The sequence below is a fragment of the Spinacia oleracea genome, chromosome 4, assembly GCF_020520425.1.
Source record: "Spinacia oleracea cultivar Varoflay chromosome 4, BTI_SOV_V1, whole genome shotgun sequence".
In the NCBI taxonomy this organism is placed as follows: domain Eukaryota; kingdom Viridiplantae; phylum Streptophyta; class Magnoliopsida; order Caryophyllales; family Amaranthaceae; genus Spinacia; species Spinacia oleracea.
In genome coordinates this window covers 133583235-133592800 of record NC_079490.1, presented here as the reverse complement: position 1 = coordinate 133592800, position 9566 = coordinate 133583235, and the positions used below count along the sequence as shown (strand labels likewise).

Sequence of the window (9566 nt, the reverse complement as noted above, 5' to 3'; positions counted from 1 at the left end):
TTCACAATTTATAACGAGTTTTCAAGTATTCAAAGTGAGTTTTTGAGAGAAAAATTCAGTCACACATCTTGCTCAAAAGTGCCGAAAATTCTAGTACCTTAAGGGCGATTCTAGTTGGTCAATCTTAAGGCGGATCCGGACGTGCTGTGGACTATCTACGGAGGGACGACACTTGGAGTCCTAAAGACTTGTTCTTGCTCGGTTCGGGCGCAGCTAGGGAGGGCACGCAACAAAGAGTATGCATCTAAATTATGCTATATGATTATGTGTAAATAATATGTATTCCTGGGTTAATGGTTGTTTCCGCATGATTTATGTAATATCATATGTATCATAACCTAACAAATAGGAGTATAAATAAATTAGAAAATCAATCAAGTACAAATAAGAGTATAAAAAAATTACAACAATACTCTATAATGTTTTACTCTCTTTGTATTTTAAAAAGAGATACACTTTCTTTAAACGGCCGTATTTTAAAAAGTGATACACTTTCTTTTCTTGACATGTTTTGGTCCCCACTTTCAATTATATTAATACTAGCCTTATATGCACGCGATGCGTGTGAGATTGGATAAAACCTAAAAATTGCGTATTGACAAACTCATCAAAATCTACTTTAAGTCACTATCTAAATAAGATTACATTGATCAAATTCCAGTCAAGCAACATTTATGTTATGTTACTCATCTGCATCTCATTATGCAATTTCATGAAATGCAAGGGATCTCGAGAATGCAGCGGGATTTGCTTGTAGAACCATAGATGATGCATCAATCAAACCAAGCCATCGTTGTTGTATTAGCTGCTGTGCAAATGCAAAGACTTGTTAAAGGCAGGATCGTCATCAACTACATTATAAATCTTCCTGTACAAAACAAACACTAAAAGAATATGAACATTTGAACTTCCTGGAGCAGAATCAGAATTACATAGCCAACTATTAAACGAAAAAGGAACTGAAAACTGAAACAAAGTACACAACGTCTTACACTCACTATAATATCTAGAAGGAATCTATCAGTTTAAGTTGTATACAAATACATAATCCACGAACAACAGCTAAAGATGCAACGATCTTCCAAATCTTAACCTAGATGAAAAAAGAGACATATGTCTTTGCACTGAAGGCCCACAGTAATACAAAGGGTTGTTGACTTCTACAACCCGTGAAGCGGAAGTATATGTTCAAGAACACTACAAAGATCACATCAAATATTCCTTTTAAAACCAAGGCCTCAATCAGGGTGCTCTGTTGTGAGCACTTTCCCTATACATTGCAAATTTCATTTTGGTTTAATGAACCAGACACTAAGATTAATTTCAGGAATCAAACCTACAATTGGAAGAAAACCCAGAACTCTAAAAACCCAATCAGATCCAGAAAAAATTCAAAAGAGCTAAATTGCAGATCCACTGGTTGTTTTAGGGTTGTCCTAACTATTGCCACCATTGCTTGACATAGCACTCTTCAACTCATAACATCAAACAGCTGCATCTTATGCAAGACTCGAGCTACATCGAGAACTTGTCCTTTTTTAGTGCACATTATGTCACCGAAACCCTATTGCTCATGGCTCATTCCCTTTCTCTTAAACAATCTTACAATGCAACATTTGGAGATATCCTCCAGCTCAAGATCGAGCTAGAAAAACAATCTTGGTCTATGTCTGAACTCGATTCAAGAAATAAAGTTATATAACTGCCTAATTTTTACTCTTCTCACATCAATAATCAAATCAAACCATAAAAAACAACTATAATCTCAAGCAAGAATAAAAATTCAACACAACATCAGCTCATCAAATTCAGCATAAAAACCCATTTCTATAAATCAATCATCATAAATAAAAATTCAACCCTAATCCACTCACAATAGTAATTCAAATAAATACAAACAAAAAGGTCTATAGACAAATGCTCACACAAATTCACCACAAAATACACAAATTAAACCGAAAAAAAACATCTAATCACAAAATGCAGGTGAATAATAATACGAAACATACCTGGAAAATAATACTCAATAGACCACAAAAAATGGAAGCAGATTTAAAAAAAAATGTAAGAGGAGAGTGAGAAAACAGAACGAAAACCTAGGGTTTCTCAGATCGAAAAATGACGCCAAAAGCATGGATTTTCATTTTATTTACTCATTTAGTAGTCAAAAACTATCTGTCAATGTTTACATTATCAGATTATAAGAATTATCATATTATAAGAAAAATCAAAGCAAAAAACTTTCAAGAAAAAAAATTATACCCACAATATAATGTTTACCCACCTGTTCAACAGTTGCACAATCTGCTTTCTCTGTGTTCTTTTTTTTTACCAATTGCCATCCCACGCACACTCTCACGAATTGCAGTAGTGACTGAGTTGGACATGCCAGCATTTGTCCTGCCCTTTCATTCCTGCAAGAACAATAAACTTGAATCAAAATACTCAAATGTCACTGAAGCAAAGAGCTCAGAGTGACAATGGTGACACCCCCCCCCCCCCCAAAAAAAAAGACACACACATAAAACAAAAAAAAGCTTCTTCTACGGAAACTAAGCCAAGCACGGAATAGTGGTCTTCCATTGTTGCACTATAAGGGATTTGAGATATTTAGTGAAGGGAGTAGAGAGAAAGTACGTGAGAGTGAAGCAGTGAAGCGGCGGAGGAAGAGAAGTAGGAAACTTCGTTTTTGAAGTGTAGGATTTGAGAGTAAAAGGGTAGAGGGTATAATGAATCTTCTAGCAGCTCAAAACAATCAAATAATCTATTAAAAGACCTTAAATTTACAAATGGTTGTTGAAGAAATTGAGAATGAATTTATGTCTATTTAAATTGAGATCGAACACCTTAAATAGACAGAAAGGTTAACTCCAAATAAAATTTAAGTTAATAAATTGAGATTGAATTTATGTCTTGCTAATTAATGTAATTTAATCCAAAATCAATTGAAATCGATCAATTGAAGTATTATATGAAAATTTTGAAATCAGATTAACAAAAAAAAGATGCATAAATTCATCTCTATAATAAGGAGTCTCCGAAGTTCGATCCAGACAACTTTTAAAATCATTTAATTACCTGACTATCAACATTTAGCATAAAATTATAATGTAATGTTTACACTTTATACTACCCAAAATCACAATCTTACACATTTTAATCAAATTCTAAAAACAACTAAGAGCCAAGTTTTCAATAATAACTCTGAATCCTTAGTAAAACAACGAAAATTCAGCAATTCACATTATGAACAAACAATCCCAATTCACAGAAATGCCTTGGAAATTACATCTTATCAAAAAATACAATATTAAACCTGAAAAAGGTAGTAGTGAAAAGGATCAAAACCTGGGCAAGAACTTGTTTATTCAAGCCAGATCCTTGAAAAACAGCAGTACGATTATGCGAATTTCCTTCAACCAACACCTGCTAAGAATCGAATAACAAAAAAAACAATTATTAAATGTAATTAATTGATGAACTAATCCATAATTAAGCAGAACATAAAGAAAAGGAGACCTGGTCGTTGAGATCAGAAGAAAGAGTTCTTTGACATTGACGAATTGCTGTTAAGAAATTCAAACCAAAATCCGAAAACACACATGATCAACAAAATCTCCAGATCTCAGAATTACTGTGAAAAAATGAAATTTAATCATCTGAAGATTAAAGAAATAAGAATTACCTCTTTCAATCCCAAACCCGAATCCATTCCCACGGTCAGATCCTCCACCTTTACCCACCCACCACCCTCGGAATCTCTTTCCTGATCCACCACACTCTCCTCTTCTTCCTCCTCAACCACCCTCTCTCGAACCGAACCCACCGTTCATCAACAACCTCGATCCCAATCCAGAATCGGACCCAATACCCGCCCCAAAAGGACTTCGTTTAGGGGAAACGGCGGTGAGATGGCGGAGATCTTTGAAGACAAAAAAAAACCCTATGAGAGAGAAATGTATAACTGAAGATTTGAGATCCACATCTAAAGAGAGAACTGAAGATTTGAGAGAGAGAGAAAAAAAACGCAAAAAAAAATTGAGAACTGATTTGAGAGAAAGAGAGAACCGAAGATTTTGGGATGGAGGTTTTTGCGGGGGGTGGGGGGCGAAATTTGGGGTGGACGGTTTTGATGGAAGGTGGAATGACAGTAGCTGTTTGGGGGTGTGGGAGGGTTTTTTAGTCTTTTTAAAAGGGGACACGAAAAGTTAATTTACTTAAAAGTCCTTAGGAGTTGGCTTATATAATAGAGATTTCTCTCCTTTTTGCGGTCCCTACACTTACTCACATCATCTTTTTACTATAATAAACTAGTCTTATAGGCACGCGTGCGAGTTTATATAAAAGCTTAAAATTGAATGATTACAACTAATCACAACAAATAACATTCAAAAAAAGAAGTTCGTAAAACAATGTAATATTCATGCCCATTCAAAAAACTTAACTGTAATGATAAAGTAACGAAATTAAAAAAAAAAAAATAATCATCCCTTGAAACAATGTAATACTCACGCGCATAATTTTTTCTTCTTCTGGCATTTTCGCATACTAACGTATTCTAGGGCGAGTGTCTTTATTGTCTTTTTTATCCCTCCATTTCGATCTTCAATCTTGCATAACTTGATGTTCGCTTTCTTCTATTGTAAAACACCAAAACTACTCATATTAAATTATCAACAATATTACGGAGTATACTTTTTAAATTAAATATTATTATAACTTTAAACATATTACTCCACCGAATTACTCAAATTAAATTTTATTAATAAAATACAGAGCATGAATCTAGAAAACAATTTGACCATACCCTATTATCCGCACACTCAACTCATGAGAAGTCTAAGGGCATACATTGATAGGACATTTAATCTAAGGCAGTCGTAAGTCAAAGACCAAGAAAGGCCTTAACTACCACTCTTATCAACACCTTTAGCATAAAACATTACTCTTTCTCTCATCACTTCACCCCTCTTTCCTAAAGAGTAGGCGATATCAACAACACTTCCAACATCAAACATCTGAGCAAAAAAATGGAAACAATAATCCCCACCTCTTTCTGCTTCCCATTGTTTCCTTTCAATAGACTATCTCTACAACTACATCTTGATTCTCTCTCCTCCCATAGTTGATAGTTTATCACCAGTTCGTATAAGACTTGCCGTCTAGGCTCTGACAATTGGAACCGCCAAGGATGTGATGGTGTCTTCCTCCTCGCTAAATAAATTATCTATGGTGTTGGGATAAGTGTGGTGTCCAAATCGACAGATCTTGAATTCTGTTTAGAAAATCTTTGATTTTCAAATCAGAAATAGTGAAAAGACAACTATTGGATCACTATCCAATTAAATATGATATGCATATCAGGTATCTCATATCGCTCTTCTTATTTAGGCCAATCAGTATTGGAGTTTCCTCTGTAGTTTCGCCACCGGTGGTGTAGTGAATTCCTTGGTGGGTTGCTTGGTGCTACTACAACCTTAGGAGAAATGATGGTGGAGGTTTTGGAGATGAACTTGTTTGATTGATTTATTTTTCTTTGAATTGTTTAGGCTATTATTATTATTACGTTTATTGTATGTTGAATGGAAAAATTAATGGGAGTAATTTTCGTTTTCCATTGATTTTGTCCATTGTAATAAATTTTATAATATTTATTAATTTATTTATATCTGTTTTTGACTGTTATTGAAAGAATGGAGAGATTAAAGGCTTGTTACCCTTGATTGTTTGATACGAAGTATATGATTTGCTTTCTTATTTAGTGTAAATATTAATTATTTTTGTGACTTTTTTACTTTCCTATTTGGTGACATATTGCTATATTAAGTTTGTTGTATACATTAGTGAATTTTTTAATTCTTGTTTTAAATTACTACGGACCTACGATTTAGATTGATAACATAATTAGTTTTGAAGTAAATAATTAAATTGTAAAGTAACTGAGGGTAGTTTAGTCTTTTTGATTGGGGACACCAAAAGTGGGATTATCGAAATGCCCCTCCCCTCTTCACTTATATCGGATATGATTGGAGCAATATTTTAATAGAGATAATTCACATACTACCCCACTTTCTTCTTATTTTAATAAATTCAAGTCAATCTCCTAAAACTATGTGTCGGTCAAAGTGTATCTATTTTTAAAATAAGGAGGGAGTAACAACTAAATGCGATAATTATAACCTTCATTGATTGTAATATTTTATATGTAGTATATTTCGCAACTAATTCGATAAATATAACCACCATTGATAGTAATATTTTAACACTTTTAAAAAAATATGTAACTTATTTAAACATGGTAGTAATATAAAACTTATGTAATCTAATCTATCTACTACGGAGTACATTACTACATATTTCTTAAATTTCTTAGATGCAACTATTTGATTTTTATACTAGCTATTATATTCACACATATCTCTATTTTTTCTGTTTTTTGGCGGTTGTTAATACTTTTGATGAACATAGGCATGAACTTCATAACATTTTGTTGGATTTGTCTAAATACTTACATAATAATACCATTTTTTTTAGTACTTTTTACTAATTGATAATTTAAGATATTAATAATTGAAGTTATTTACTAACAACTGTGAAAATAAAAGTAACTTATCCCAAAAATGGAAGTAGTAATCAAGAAAAATGATTGCGCGACTACGTAGTTCTCTCTACTTCAAAATGCTCCTCCAAATATTTTAGGCTAAACAAATGACTTATATTTTAGTCGATTTTAATAAACATCTGTATACGAAATACTATATCAAAAGAGAGGCAAATTGACGTGGAGATGACAAATGCCGCTCTGATTTGCCTTTTTTATAATGTTGGTAACTAACCTATGATAAAAATAATTAATATACTTTGTATATATTTTAGGAAAAATTACATTAAATAATCCAACATTTCGACGATTTTCTGTTACCAATCCAACATTTGAATTATTATCTAATAATCTAAACTTTGCACCCCGTTAACTTCTATTGAATCCAAAAGACCGGTAACGGGTTAAGAAGGTTAAATTTTTTTTTTTTTTCCAACCTCTTTCTTCCTCCTCCTTTCTACTTCCATAACCTTGTCTGGCCTTCCCCCTTCCAAATCGTGCCAGTAAGGCCGGCCCCACCAGAAAAACCCTCGACTCTCGGAAACACCAACCCCACCCTTGAAACCCCCTCTCTTCACCATCTTCATCTTCATCTCCGACCATCATTAACAACCAAACCACATTCACGGGATCAAGCCCTAACTCCAAAACCTGCGCCACTGTAACACATCGCCTCTAGAAAGCGTAGCCGCGCAACACTTGCGCCACTATAACTCATTGGAAATCCATGACCAAACCAGATTTTTTTAGACCCCCCTGTGCATCCTCCCCAAGTGGGTGGCAATGGAGGGTAGTTTATTGGGCGATGGTGTTAAAAAATGTATCCGTCGCGGGTGAATGGGCGATGATGAATTTTTTATTGGACCCACCTGAGTCGCTAATCCTTCATCTATTTTTTTTTGACAGTTCATCTGATTGATTATGAATATATATAAAAAAGTACTATTAACTTACATATTATAATGTTGTGTTTATTTATTCAATAACTCTAATCAGACAAACGAATTTTCAGAGGCTCTATATAAGAGTTTTAAAATTCAAAACTCTTTTACAAAAAAAAAAAGTCGGGTCTAGGGGTGTGTGTGGATACACGGGAAGGGTGGTGATGAAGAGGGAATGCATTTTATTTTTCACCTCTTAAGACGGGGGTAGGGAGGGATGGGTATCATTCCTATCGTGTAGACCTGATCAACATGAGCTCGACTCAAAATTTGGCGGGTTTAGGCAAAAACTTTTAGGCCCAATTTTCGGGCCCAGAATGAAACTTTAAAAACTTTAACGGGTTTGGGCAACGTAAAAACTACACTTTTATCTATAATTTGGCCTGGCCCAAAAATGGCCCGAAAAGCCCGACATTTTAGGCCCGAAATAGCAGGTTTGTGCACTAAAAAATCGGCCTGAATCTTGGCCCAGCCCGACATACATGCTGATTTTTTAATGCTTTGCCCCGTCCCGACCCGCCTTTTGATCAGGCCTACTGTCTTTGATGGAGGGGATGAATATGAGAATTGTAGGCGGGCGCGGGTGTGTTGGCCCTGCCCCGCCTCAAAGTCATCTCTAACTCAATAAAGTAAATGGTCTAATAGGTGATAAGTGATAAGTAATGAAGTTGATGGGGAGACTATGCGAGTATTAAGTTGATGGGGAGACTATGCGAGTAAAATTATCAAGCATAAAGTTATTTCACCAATTGAGAAATAACAAATTTATCCATCATTAATTATTTTTTATTTGGAAAATATCTATAAACTCTATTTTGATGATAATTGTCTACTAGATTTCATAAAAAATTATATTTAGATTATAAACCATGCATCACACGGGTACTTTACTAGTAATACTAACACTTATAAAAGAGAGAATGATGAATTAAAAAGTGATACCGGAAGTGCACGGTGTCCGTTGTCAGCAAATACGGGTCGATCCTACAGGGTGACAAGTTCTATTAGTTTTTGCCCAATTATATAAACTATTTCAATAAACAAAATGTAGAATTTTGGTTTATAAACTAATGAAACTAAGCAATAGTATAACTGTTGAATTTAACAATGAATTAAAGGTCTAGGGCATCTGTTCGGTTCACCATGCTTATACCAATCCAAAAAACACAGATCAATACGAAAATGAATAAGCTAGGCCGAGTAATTAAAGTATATGTTAATCCTATGGTCGGGTCTTAACACTTTCAATCCAACATATGCAGTACGGTCTCTAACATAATCAGAATTGCCAATTGCACCAAGCCTCTAAGAATATGATCTTTCAATTCTAATTCCTATTAGCTAGATAATCAATCCACGATATTGGCCAATTACATGAATCAACAATTAAAAGCAAATCAATTGAAATTACTCAAACATAACCTATAAATTTACAAACTTTAATGCATACCAATCATGGTATAAACATGGATTCCCTTACTTAGCCATAGAAAACGACTACTCGCTCATAATTGAATTAACAAACATGATAGAAATAATAAAGATGAATTTCATAATCAAAGGGCAAATCAAACTAAGGAACGAAAATAATAAGAAAGAATTAAAGCAAAAACAATTCTTGAATTACCTCTAGATTGATGAATTGAAATCCTACAAACTTTAAAAGTGAGAACTTGGTTTTCACTATTCATCCAATAGTTCATTGACCAAAGTGCCCTTAAGCTTCTCCCATTTAGCATTTGTGCCATCTTGCTCATATGTTGCCACGTTGCTTTGTGGGCTGCCTTAACCCCCTCTGTCTTGTTTTCTTTTCTCTCTCCCTTGCCCGTCCTTCTCCCTTCATCCTTTTCTCTCTCAAGATTCGCTGCCATCTCCCATGGCGTCGGCGCGGCCCCACCGTTTTCCCCGGCAAAAAACTATCGGCTCTCTCTCCCTTGCCTCTCCTTCCCCTTCATCATTTTCTCTCTCAGGATTCGCTGCGATCTCCCATGTCGTCGTTGCGTCCCCGCTGTTCTTACCGGAGA

General features: G+C 34.7%; 1 long non-coding RNA gene across 1 annotated transcript; it reads right to left on the bottom strand.

Moving 5' to 3' along the window:
- Positions 1 to 341: 341 nt before the first annotated feature.
- On the bottom strand, positions 342 to 4374 carry LOC130472501 (uncharacterized). The gene is made up of 5 exons (XR_008932928.1): positions 3686 to 4374; positions 3520 to 3566; positions 3349 to 3426; positions 2285 to 2414; positions 342 to 868 (listed from the first exon to the last, which is right to left on the bottom strand). It is a non-coding gene; the product is annotated as an uncharacterized lncRNA (long non-coding RNA).
- Positions 4375 to 9566: the final 5192 nt, after the last annotated feature.